Source organism: Mesocricetus auratus, unplaced genomic scaffold (assembly GCF_017639785.1).
Source record: "Mesocricetus auratus isolate SY011 unplaced genomic scaffold, BCM_Maur_2.0 Super-Scaffold_100018, whole genome shotgun sequence".
Classification (NCBI taxonomy): Eukaryota; Metazoa; Chordata; class Mammalia; order Rodentia; family Cricetidae; genus Mesocricetus; species Mesocricetus auratus.
In genome coordinates this window covers 46,420,757-46,433,134 of record NW_024429199.1, presented here as the reverse complement: position 1 = coordinate 46,433,134, position 12,378 = coordinate 46,420,757, and the positions used below count along the sequence as shown (strand labels likewise).

Genomic DNA, 12,378 nt, shown 5'->3' with positions numbered 1-12,378 from the left:
GCTAAGGAAGCTCTGAGGGGAGCAGAGGCTGGGCCCTGCAGGAAGCTGGTACAGTGAGAAACTGCACCTCGCGCAGGGCGCAGGGTACCGGTATAAAGAGACACAGATTCTTCAGATCCCGGCAACCTCTCCATCAGGGTGCAGAGGGCCGGAACCATTGGGAGATTTTTTACAAGATTTCAGTGTCCTTAGGTTCAGTATCCTTAGAGTGAGATTCATCACCCACCCTCTAACTACAGCAAACACATGGGCCTTTCTGGGCCAGATCACAAGAGGCAGATACACTATTCCAAAACGCTGCCAGTGAGAATATAATTTAATGAAAGCCAGATAGCCATTGGTCTCCATCAGACAGCAATGTCCCAACATGCTTCATTCTTATCTGTGCAATATCCATCTCCCACATGGCTAGAACCGTTTCTGAAAACAATTTCAGCATCCTGCCTCTTTTCACCTCTCCAGAGAGTCCAGGGTGCCGGAGAGTCCAGGGCACACTGTCTAGCGTGAGGTTTCCGGGCTATTCTACCTCTGAACTTTGGTTTCTGCCTATGAGATTAGGAAAAAATACACTCTCCTCATTTCCGTGTTATTTGAGAGGTTGCCCTGGTTTACTTCAGCTTTCAACTTGACACAGCCCAGAGTCATCTGAGAAAACCAACTGAGGAATTGCCAAGATCAGATGGGCCGGTGGCCATGTCTGTGAGAGGCTGTCTTAATTGATGGTTGATGCAGGAGGGCTCAGTGGACAGTGGGAGGTGTCTTCTCTAGGCAAGTGGACCTGGGGTCTATAAGACAGCAGGGTCAGCAGACGACAAGCCAGGAAGCAGCCTTCCTCCTCCATGGTTTCTGCTTCATCTTCTGCCCTGACTTTGTGAGCTGGAAATGTAGACCAAACAAACCCTTCATTCCTTACAGGGGTTGGAATGAGAATAGCCCTTCATGCAATGATACGTTTGAGTCCTTGGTCCCCAGATAGTGGAACTGTTTGGGAAGAATTAGCAGGTGGGCCTTGTTGGGGGAGGTGTGTCACTGGGGGCAGGATTGGAAATGTTAAAGATTTAACGGGATTGCTGGCTAGCTCTCCTTGCCTTGTAGTCATGGACAAGATGTGAGCTCTCAGATGTACCTTCGCTCCACCATCATGAATTCTAGTTCTCTGAAACCATAATTCAAGCCAAACAACTGTCTTTGGTCATAGTGTTTCATCACATCATTGGCAAAGGAATGGAAACACTCAAGTGACTTTTGGTCAGAGCGTTCGATCAGAGCCATTAGAACGAGGATCAAGCAGGAGAAACAACAGAGTGATGGCTTGCAAACTAGAAAGGGCTACAAAGGTGATGGATTCCTCAGTCTCTGTGGTCTCTGTTGGCTCTCACCCACAACAAAAACCAAACGTATGATATGATAGGAAGAATGGTACCAACAAGAAAGCCTATTGTGAGTGAGCAGCCTGCCCTTCCCAGAATGAAGCACAGACCTGTTATAGGAAGACACCAATCCGCCTGTCCTCTGGACCACAGCTGGGAGGAAGCCTTCCCCGCTATACACGACTGCATCCCCCGTGGCAAACCCACCTCCCCACATGGTTTGCCAAGTATTTGATCACAAGGAGGAGAAAACTACTAATCACATACACTATCTTACGCAGAATTTTTTAAAAAACATAAACCAATTCAATTGGTAGGTACCGGTTACAGTAAAAGACACTTGCCTGAACGAGAGATATTACAACCCTTTCCTTTTATAAAGTGTGTGTTTCTTTGAATAAAGAAGGGGTGGAGACTCTGGGAAGCGGACAAGGCTGAGCCTCAGAAACAGACATCTTCCTTGTCAGGAAGCCATTTCCAGTGCACCAGGCAGGAGACAGCAGTAAGGCTGTGCCAAGCTGTCCTCCTGTATTAAGGGCGACCATTCTACAGAGCAGGGAGTTGCTGGGGTGCCATGCCCTGTCAAAGGACTCTTGATCTTACGGTAGAATGCCAACGCTTTAAGCCCCTCCTTATAGAAAGTAACTGCTCCCTTTTCAAATAGTCACTGCTTCTCTGAAGAAGTCATGGGCTCAGGATGAGGTTCTCCTCTAGTTCCAAGGAAAATGAGGACAAAGACGATGGTACAGTGGTGTTTCATACAGTGTATTTGAGATCTGTATGGCTTCCAGATTGACCGAACTGGGGTGACCTAACGGGAATGAAGAAATGACAGGTTCATATGCAGAAGAGTTGGGACTGGATGGGCCTAGCAATCCAATGGAGATGCACCAACAGCCTGGAAATTAAGCCCGGTTTATTACAGATAGACAGACAGACAGACAGACAGACGAAGAGGTAGGTGTGCTAATCTTAGTAGGAGGTCTCAGTGGGGGAGCAGTCTCAGGCCACAGTCATCCTAGAGGGGAAAATATGTAGTTCACACCTTCTGCACACAGTCAACATCCACACCAAACCAGAAGATCTCACTGTCATCCCCTTGAGCCTGGCACGGAGAAGGCCAGGTCGTTCTCATGAGTCTGAAGCATTGGGATCTTTACATGTCCACATGCATGTCAGTAATGTATGTACAGGACTTCATCTGCTCCCCACAAACTCCATTTAAAGGCTTTCTCTGTATTCTGAGACCAAGTCTTATGCATCATAACTACTCGTTCGTGTTATGGAAATCCCGCATTCTAAGACAGAAGGATTTTCAAAACTGGACAAATGCTGAAGTTAGGGAAACAATGGCAGCCTATTGGCAGAGGCAGGAACCCAAGAACCCCCACCCAGGCAAACCCTCCATCCCGCTGAGAATTCCAAGGGCTCCTCCCTCATCTTCCCGTTCTTAACAACTAAATCATTGGTGTGACTCTCGTTTCTTCTGTTGCATGGAGTGTACATGTGTCCCTCTGTCCTTCTAGTGATGGACAGACAGATGTAAGGTATAAACCATCCGACCCCACAGTTGGCAACTAGGACAACGAAAACACATCTCCCTCTACAACTAGGTGCACACTGAATGCTTGGCAACAGCACAAGAAATTTGGCTACTAATAGTTTCCTTTTCATCCTCTGCCTGTATGTTATGTGTATAAATTAAGAAGTATTTTTTCAGGAAAAGCAAAATTCCTCTCCTTCTCTTTGTGGCTGAAAGTTTAGCTCCTCAGCATGCTGAATCTATTAATTTTTTTTAAAAAATTGTTCTGTAACAATTTCTTACATTTAAATGCGGGGGATGCATATGTTCCAGTATAGCTTAAGTCCTAAGTGATACTTGGTTTAGTAATTTCTTTTTTTTTTTAAAGGCTCCTCTCAGCCTTTTACTCATTTTACAAATAAAGTAGTACTTAACTTTACTCCTTCCCAATTTTTAATAAGGCTCATCAAGAGGACATGGTATGGGGGCAGGGGAGGGGCGCTGCACTGCTCCTGTAGACCACCCGAGTTCGGTGCCCAACACCCATGTGAGGCAGCTCACATCTACCCTCAACTCCGAGGCCAGGGGATCTAGTGCCCCCCTCTGGACTCCTAGGGTACCTACCTTTATGTACACAAACCCACACATAGGTACACACACAATACACATTTAAAAGATTAAAAAATTACATAAATTTTTGTTTAAAAAATTTGGAAAAAAAGGTCAGTCTTTTTAGCAATACATGGACTCGTACGTGTGTGGCATGCGTGCTTCTAGGGACTAACCCTAATACCTTGGGCATGCTAGGCAAGCCCCTACCACCAGTCTGAATCCCTAGCTACCACCATCTCCCTTCCCCTTTAGCTGAATTTTGAAACAGGCCTCGCTGCTTCCAAGGCTGCTCTCAAACTCACTCTTCAGGTCAGGCTGGCCTTGGGTTTGCCATCCCCCTGCCTCAGCCGCCGAGTGACTGGGATCCCTGGCTTACATGATCTCCTCTACTAGGACTATACAAATAAAAGAAGCAAACTGTGGGGACGTACATCCTGCATGTTCTTCAAAGCCCATCTTAAGCAGGGGCAGGGCACGTTTCTTGTTCAGCAGCCCACTTTCCGCAGTGTAAAACGTCACGTCCACGGTCACCGACCACCTCTTCTCTGTGAAACCCCTGATTCACCCACACCCCCATGGCTCACCTCAACCCCATCTCTCTGTGACTGGAAGCTTTCTATTTCTAAAAACATTCCTTTGAGCCATCCCTTTTCCACCTATTTCCCAACAGCAGACTATTCTGCCAGGTCTGAAGTCTATCGGTTTTATCAATCCAGGGGTTACTTTGCTGTGGAGATATTCTTGCAACAAAAATTACTTCAAAGTTGGGGATATTTTCATTAATTAGATATGACTACCATGGTATTTGTAACGGAAGGAAAATGGTTTAAGTGGATGTATGTTACATTCCTCATGAGTGCACACACTTAGGACTGTGGACGTGTATTTTATTCCTCATGTGTGAGCACACACTCAGGACTGTGGGTGTGTATTGTATTGTAATCCTCACGAGTGCACACACACACACACACTCAGGACTGTGGGTGTGTATTGTATTGTAATCCTCACGAGTGCACACACACTCAGGACTGTGGGTGTGTATTGTATTGTAATCCTCATGGGTATATATACACACACACACACTCAGGACTGTGGGTGTGTATTGTATTTTATTCCTCATGTGTGCACACACACTCAGGACTGTGGGTGTGTGTTGTATTCCTCATGTGTGCACTCACGCACTTAAGGATGAGACAAGCTCGAAAGAGACTCAGATACTCAGGTTCATCAAAGATCTGAGGCTGCTGTAAGGAAATCGAGAGACAGTTTTCAACAAACCATAAAGAAAATCTGATTATAATTAGGAATAAAAAAAAATGAGTGTGTGAATGAAGATGCCTGCCCCGTGCAGCAGGCCAGCGCTCGGAAGGTGGGGCATGGACGTGGGCGGCACCACGCTCGCTCAGTCTCCTGCTTCTCGCACACAGAGCATGAGAATTGGGCTGGCTGAGCGTCCAGCTTCTCACAGCAGCAGACCCCGCCCTAGCTCTGCTCCCTTCTGCACACACCCAGCAGGGCAGGCTGCTTCCGAGGCTCCCCCAGGAATTGTGACCTAAACTCTTGCTGAGCCCATCAACAGGAGCTGCATGGATCAGATGGAGACAAGTTTAAAGAAACTTGACAGCTGTCGATTCCACCGGGCTGACCATTGCAGTCTTTGAACCCACCTAGACTGGGCATTTGTTTGCCCAATTGCACATTCCTACAGCTGCTTGCCTCTGAGCAACACCTGGGGCAACTTCCCGGGAGACGACTGAGCATTAGCACTGTTGATGGCTGGAGCACCATGGGAATTCTGAGCGCCATGGGAAGAATGTCCTGGAGGCGGCTGGGAGCCCAGGACTCTAGGGTATCTTGCAGGGGCACTCACATGCTAGGATCTACTCAGCAGAGTCTCCGTGAGAACACCTTCTCCTCAAGCGTGAGAAGAAAGTGCGCCATTCTTTGGTTGTGGTTTTGTTTTTTTGTTTTGTTTTGTTTTTTGAGACAGTGTTTCTCTGTGTAGCTCTGACTGTCCTGGCATTGGCTCTTTAGACCAGGATGGCTTTGAACTCACATAGATCCCCCTGCCTCTGTCTCCCAAGTGCTGGGATTAAAAGCATTCGCCGCCACCACCACTCAGTAAATATGTCATTCTTAAAACTGTTTGTGAATTAAAAAAATTCCACTCTAATCTTGTTCCTGGTTCCCCAAAGTGTGAATATCAAGAAAAGAGTATAAACATAGATTCCCCAAGGCTGATGGTACTATCTTCTTCTCCAAGGACTCTCAGAATTGTGTGAGGTGCTGGGCTTTCTTGGTATCATATCTAAAGGACATCTGGTTTGGGCAAAGCTCCTTCCTCTAGGAGTCATGCCTAGAGGTCAGACAGACCCTGGAAATTAATTCAGAAAGGGAGACAGAGTCTAAAGCTCCAGCAGGGGAAGGGTGAGGCACAGGCTCTGCCCCGTGGAGGTGGTACTATAGAGATCTTGCAGGGAAATAGATCCCCATCCATGCATCTAACCCTTCCTTCTCTCTCTCTCTCTCTCTCTCTCTCTCTCTCTCTCTCTCTCTCTCTCTCTCTCTCTCTCTCTCTCTCTCTCTCTCTCTCTCTCTCTCTCTCTCTCTCTCTCTCTCTCTCTCTCTCTCTCTCTCTCCTCTCTCTCTCTCTCCCTCCACCCCCCTCTCTCTGAGGATGACACGTTTTCTCTGATAAGCTATCAAAGGAACTGTGAACTAAGATTTGAACTATAAGAAAGCAAACAGAGTTGCGGATTGTGTCCCTGTTAACACTGCTTCCTGAGTGCTATGAGGAGATACACTGGCTTACTGTCTTCCTCGGACATAGGTGTTTCCATTTTTCCTTCAACTCCTATGTTTTTATTTAAAGTTTCTCTTTTAAAATTGCCTTTGTGTACACATGCAATTTGCAAATGCTATGGTTTGTTTTTGTTTTTGTTTTTAAACCTCCTCCCTGTTTTCCTCTCTTTGTTACACCATGGGAGACAGAATAATGTCACCACTCAGAAATGCCAACACCCTAACCCAGGGCCTCCCGAACGCTGCCTTACAGGAGCAGGCGGTCTTTGCGGATGGGTTACTTTAAGTCCTTTGAGTTGAGATATTATTTAACAGCATCCAATGGACTCAAAGTCATAACCAGGGTCTTAGTAAAACGGAAGCAAGAGTGTCAGAGTCAGAGACAGCAACGCAAGAAAATGCCAAGCCTCGTGTCCTCCTCACAGGCCCCAAAGGGTCCCAGCCCTTCTCATCTCTAGAGCGAACGATAAAAAAGTGAACAACTACCATCGTTTCTGACAACAGCCATAATAAAGGAATGCACCTCTCAAGTATCTGCCCACTCTTCAGCAAACCCTAGTTAGCTTTAACTGTCCACTTGGCATGGCCTACAGTCATCTGAGAATACCAAATTAGCCCATAGGTATGCCTGTTGAGGTTGTCTTGGTTGGCAATCGACTATGGAGGGACTAGCCCACTGTGGGAGACACTGTTCCTTGGGCAGGTGGTCCTGGACTGTATAAGGAAGTCAGCGAAACATGAGACTGTGTGAGAGTCTGAAGACAGCATTTCCCCTTGGTTCCTGTTTCCAGAGCCCGCTTAAGTTCCTGTCCTGACGTCTTTCAGTGATGGGCTATGACCAGTAAGCTGAAATGAGGGATTCTTTCCTCCCTGAAGTTGCATTTGCTCATGATACTGTTACAGTAACAGAATAAAACAAGAACGCTGTGCAAGTTTCCGGGATACTACTAGCCATTACACCAAAGACACAGTAACTTACGGTCTAGCGAGATAGTTCAGTCTCAGGGCTTAGAAAGTCTGAGCACCTGTGTTTGGATGCCTAACGCCCAGTTAAGAAGCCAGGTGTGGCTGCGCAAGTCTGTAATTACAATGCTGGGGGGTTGGACACAGGAGCATCCCTAGGGTCTCAATCAGTGAGGTAGTCCAGGTCCAGGGAGAGACCCTGTCTCATAAAGTCAGGTGGAAGGCAATTTAATGTCATACTGATTTCTGGTCTCTACAGACAGGTGCACATGTGCACACACCTACCTGAATATGCACATATACTACAGACACACACACACACACACAAAAACATACCGGCGGCGTGAACATCTCTGTATCGGTGTTCCAGGCAGGCAGGCAGGCAGCTGTCCTGGTAGATATGCATGAGCCCAGGGACCTAGGCTCTGTGATCTGTGGTTCCTAAGATCTCAGCATTTCCATTGCAGCAAGGAACCGGTGGGAACAGAAGCCCACAGTCTAGTGAGGAGAGCCTGTTCCCACAGATGCACTTAGGGGTAGGATAGAGGGCATGAAATGCCACTACCTGATTCCCACATCTGCCTTCCAAATCCTTGCTGAAGAACTGCACGCAGCTTGGCATCTGGCGCACATGGAGGATACAGTCTCACCGGGTTCAGACGCCCCTCCATCCTCTGACCCTGGTGACAAGTGACTGAGAAGATCATTGCCCCAGTTTGCTCTCTGTGGCCGTGGTGAAACGCTGCGTCGTCCGAAAGCAACTTGCGGGGAGGGTTCATTTTCTTACATTTCTCACCACGCTGAGTGACGAGTCAGTGCAGAAACTCTAGCGGCACTCTGAAGACAGTGCCCAAAGCAAAGGCCGTGAAGGGAACACTGTCTACTGGCTCGCTCCCCACGTGGCGTCCTCAGCTCTCTTTCAAATATTACTCAGGACCACCTGCCCAGGAGTGGCACCTCCCACAGGGAGCTGGGTCCTCCCCCTCCAATCAGGGTGAGTGAGTAATATTCTCAGTTGAGGTTCCCTCTTCCCCAACGTCCCTCGTGTTAGCTTTCAGGCGTCTGTACCGGCCTGCCTTCGGGGTTCTGACGGGATACGCCCTCAGCTGCAGCCACTGAGAGCACCACCTGTGCACATTCACTGTGATCTCTACTACAAGGGCCCTGCTCGCCTTGCATTTCCCCCTTTCTCTCCCTCTCTTGTTCTGTTCCTCTCTCTGTGTCTCTGTCTCTCTGCCTCTCTTTCTTCTCTCCTGCTGCGCCTGGTCCTGGAGGCCAGTCTCCCCATTCCCCTTCCCCCTTTTTAAGATCTTTTTCCCTTAAAAAAAAAAACCTTCTGCTTGAATGTCATATGGCATCTTTCTCTCTCAAGCCACTTTTTAAAATCATGACACCTGGCCTTTATCAAATTGGCAAAAAAAAAAAAACCAAAAAAAAAAAAAAAACCTCAAACCAAAAAACAAACACCACCACCAACAAAAAAAACAAACCAAACCAACACAATCCCTATCTTCTTTTTTTCTGGGCATTTCCAGGGACCTTCCTTCTATATGTATATATCAGACTAACTTTAAATCTCTCAGGAAGTTTCTTGCCTTGGCTTTAAAGGTCTGTCCTAGTCATCATTTCTTCAGGACTGAAAACTGACCAAGTGTTTCTTCACCTGTCCTTTCTCTTTATCCCCTTTTGCTAGTGTTCTTCACTGCAAATCTGTTCTCCCTAATTCCTAGACTTTTCTCATTCCTATTCTATTAGTATTCTTAGTTACCTATCTCTCTTGTGCACTTTGCAATATGAAATAATTTCATGTATTTCCTTCAAACCTTTTTTTCCTGAAAAATCTGTTTCTATTGAGTAACAACTGTAGTTTAGTACATAATCTATGCATCTCATGTCGTTATAAACTTGTCCTTTCAATTGTGTGCACTTAAAAGAGAACCCATGGATGTTTTCAGGCTGACGATATTCGTAACTCCCTGTTGTAATTTTGGCTTGCTGTCTGTCACTCATTCACTTTGTAAATTCATTGGTTTTCTTTTTTTTTTCCTCTCCCATCATGTGACCTTTCATTTCTCTTTTTCTTGTATTTCTCTGGATGCAGTTTTGCTGTTAATATCCATGTGCTGTGAATAAGATTTTATTGAACTGGTTCTAACTAGAACTCAGCTAGGCTAATGGACTTCTGTTGGCCCGTCAGTTAAAACAACTTTCATCTGGTGACTGAAGCAATTTCTTTAATCTCTGAGGTTCCTTCCTGGGTGGTGGCTTCAGGATCAAGCTTGATTCACCTGCTCCTGAATTTTATGGCATGACCAGGCTGAACAAGACCATGCCCCTCAACAATACTGCCCCCCTCCCTTTTGGCTTTTCGAGAAAGGGTTTCTCTTTGTAACAGCCCAGGTTGTCCTGAAACTCACTCTGTAGACCAGGTTGGCCTCAAACTCACAGAGATCCACCTGCCTCTGCCTCCTGGTTGTTGGGATTAAAGGTGTGCGCCGCCACCACCTGGCTCCTTTAATGTTTTTTAATCATGTCATGCAAACAAAATTTCTCCAAGATCCTGAGTATATTATGAGGTCCCCAGAATGACTACACACTGCCTTTTGATATCCTCATCATTATTCAGCCTAGGTTATCTACCCTTAGTTACTAAAATGACAGAGCACGACTTCAGCAATTCATCATTTGAACTATTTCCACTGCAGTATGTCCGTCTTCTTCTTCATTTAGACTTAAGAGCCCAGACGCCTTCTACAGTGCACTGCAAGACTTTTGGTTTCTGGTGAACTTCCTGATCTTCTAACATTTGTCTAATAGTGCGAGTATATTATGTGCAGTTCAGGAATGTAAGAGTTGATAAGTAAAGTATCTCAACACCAGCAACATCACCTCCTTTCTTCCTTCCTCCAGCTGCCCAGCTAGGAAGATTCACTCAGTCTACTCATTCTCTTCCTTTGCCTCACCCAGCTCCTGGACAGCCTCACTGTGAATCTTCTGGTCTCCCCACTACATGGCTTTCTGGACTCTTCAAAAGCCCATGCAATGCTCCAGAGAGTGTTTTTGTTTTTCTATAGAGTTGCTCAAAGGGGCTAGACTCCTTGCCAAGCAAAACTGCCCATACAGAGGTGCTTTCTTCCCTGCCCTTTGCATGATCGCTCCTGAACTATGTGCATGGTGCTTTCAAAGACGGGTAACTTTTAAGCTCTGCGCCCTGGTCTAGTACCTGTGGAAACACTGAAGCAAAAACATTTTAGTACGATGAAGTAAAGAGCAAGCCACATGGAAGGAGAGTGCAGGTGAACCTGTTTATCCTCTGCTTACTCAAAAGCAACCAGAAGACTGACCTAGCACTTCCGTCACTCAGGAGAGGGTCGACTCTGGGCTGCATGCGAGCAAAGCTGACCGCAGAAAGGAGCAGTCATCAGCTTCTTGGGAAGCTAAGAATGTGTTCTTATGGACAGGTGGTGAGGTCTTCCATCGTAGGAAGCCTGTCTCTGGGGCTCAGGGGACATGCTAAAGACCAGAGGTCCCTTCTCGGTCTTCATCTGTTACTGTTTAATTCTTACGTGGGTTTCATAAACATTAGCATTTACAAACAACTTCCAGTTGCCACTGAAGAAGGGTGTTAGGAGAAGCGGCGACGGTTGCAAGGCCATGCCCACAGCCCCTCAGCATGCAAGCAGAGGACTTGGCTATGGGCATGGCTCTCCAGATTTGAAACGCTCTTCTACAAATGTCCTTGGCTGCTGGTGGGAGGCCAATGGCACTAGGCTGGCATCTGGTGTGTGACTACTGGTGACTACTCGAAGACTTAGCATGCATACACCCATATTTTCAGAACAGTCACCCAACAGCAGAAATGCCTGGAAAAAATGTGTCTGCAAGTATTCCCAGGGGTGAGGTCTGTCTAGGTCTTGCATGGGTTTTAAACTGTCCTTTCGTGCACAAATGAAAACATGTGAATAGGTTTTAAATAATCACACTAACTTCTAAGGCAATCATAATTTTATTATGTGGGAGTTTAGCTTCAGCTTAGCTGCAGAATGTATTAATGAATCATGCGCAAAAAAAATTGTCAAACATATTGTTACTTAACCCGTGTGTTGAGGCTCAGAGCCCTTTTAAAATTCATGCATTTCTTAGGAAGGCATGTTTTTTCATAGTTGAAATGAATGTAGAACATCCCTCCTTCCCTCTACAATGACTCCATGTTTTAAGTGCATGTCTTTAAAACCGCATCAGGAAACAGCAGAATGAAAGACTAAGGGCAGAGACTCACATTCAGACCTCGGTGCTAGGCAACCTAGGAAGAGGGCCATATCAATGACCTCATGTAATCTACTCTTAGGAGCCGTATAAGGCGGGACGTGCACCCATTTTACAGATGATCAATTTTTCAAGTTTTTTTTTCCATATACAAGTGTGGTGTCCATTACAAAGGGTATGCATGCCTGAATGTGTGTACACGCACGTGGTTGCCTGAGGTTGACATGAGCTTCCTTCATCTCTACCTTCCATATTGAAGCAGGGTATCTCTGTGGAAACCAGATCTGGGTATTATAGCTAGCCAGCCTGTTCCAGGGATCCATATCCACCTCCCAGATGCTGGGGTTGAAAGTAAGCCACCATACTCACCTGGCATTTATATATACTCGGGCGTCAGGGATTAGAATTCTGGTCCTCACACCTGTGTGGCAATCACTGTACTCACTAAGCCATATTCCCAGCCTCTGAAAGGCTTGAATCTGCCGTTGCATGTCCAGAATCACCAGTTAACACAGACTAACACTTCTATAGACAAATCAGGATTCTTAAAGTATCCAAGTAACTTATGCAACATTGTAAATGTGTAGGTGTCTAACTGCAAGTTCTGAATGGTTGACAAGTACTTTCTTACCTCTTCAAAAACAGTTTTGTACCAGCATACTCAAGGCTCCAGGTTCCATGCCCGGCACAGCAAACAATAAATATATGAACTTTAAAATTATATCTTTACTTGGTAGCCTTATAACCTCAGCCCTGCAGTTAGAAGGGGAAACAGCTGCTACTGGACAAGGACTGCCTCTTCTTTCTATAGCACCATGGCTAAAACACTGCTCCATCAGTTTT

General features: G+C 46.2%; 1 long non-coding RNA gene across 1 annotated transcript; it reads right to left on the bottom strand.

Annotated features, from left to right (window-relative positions):
* Positions 1-298: 298 nt before the first annotated feature.
* LOC110339590 lies at positions 299-8,508 on the bottom strand. The gene is made up of 2 exons (XR_002381634.2): positions 7,606-8,508; positions 299-2,181 (listed from the first exon to the last, which is right to left on the bottom strand). It is a non-coding gene; the product is annotated as an uncharacterized LOC110339590 (long non-coding RNA).
* Between the last annotated feature and the right edge of the window lie 3,870 nt (positions 8,509-12,378).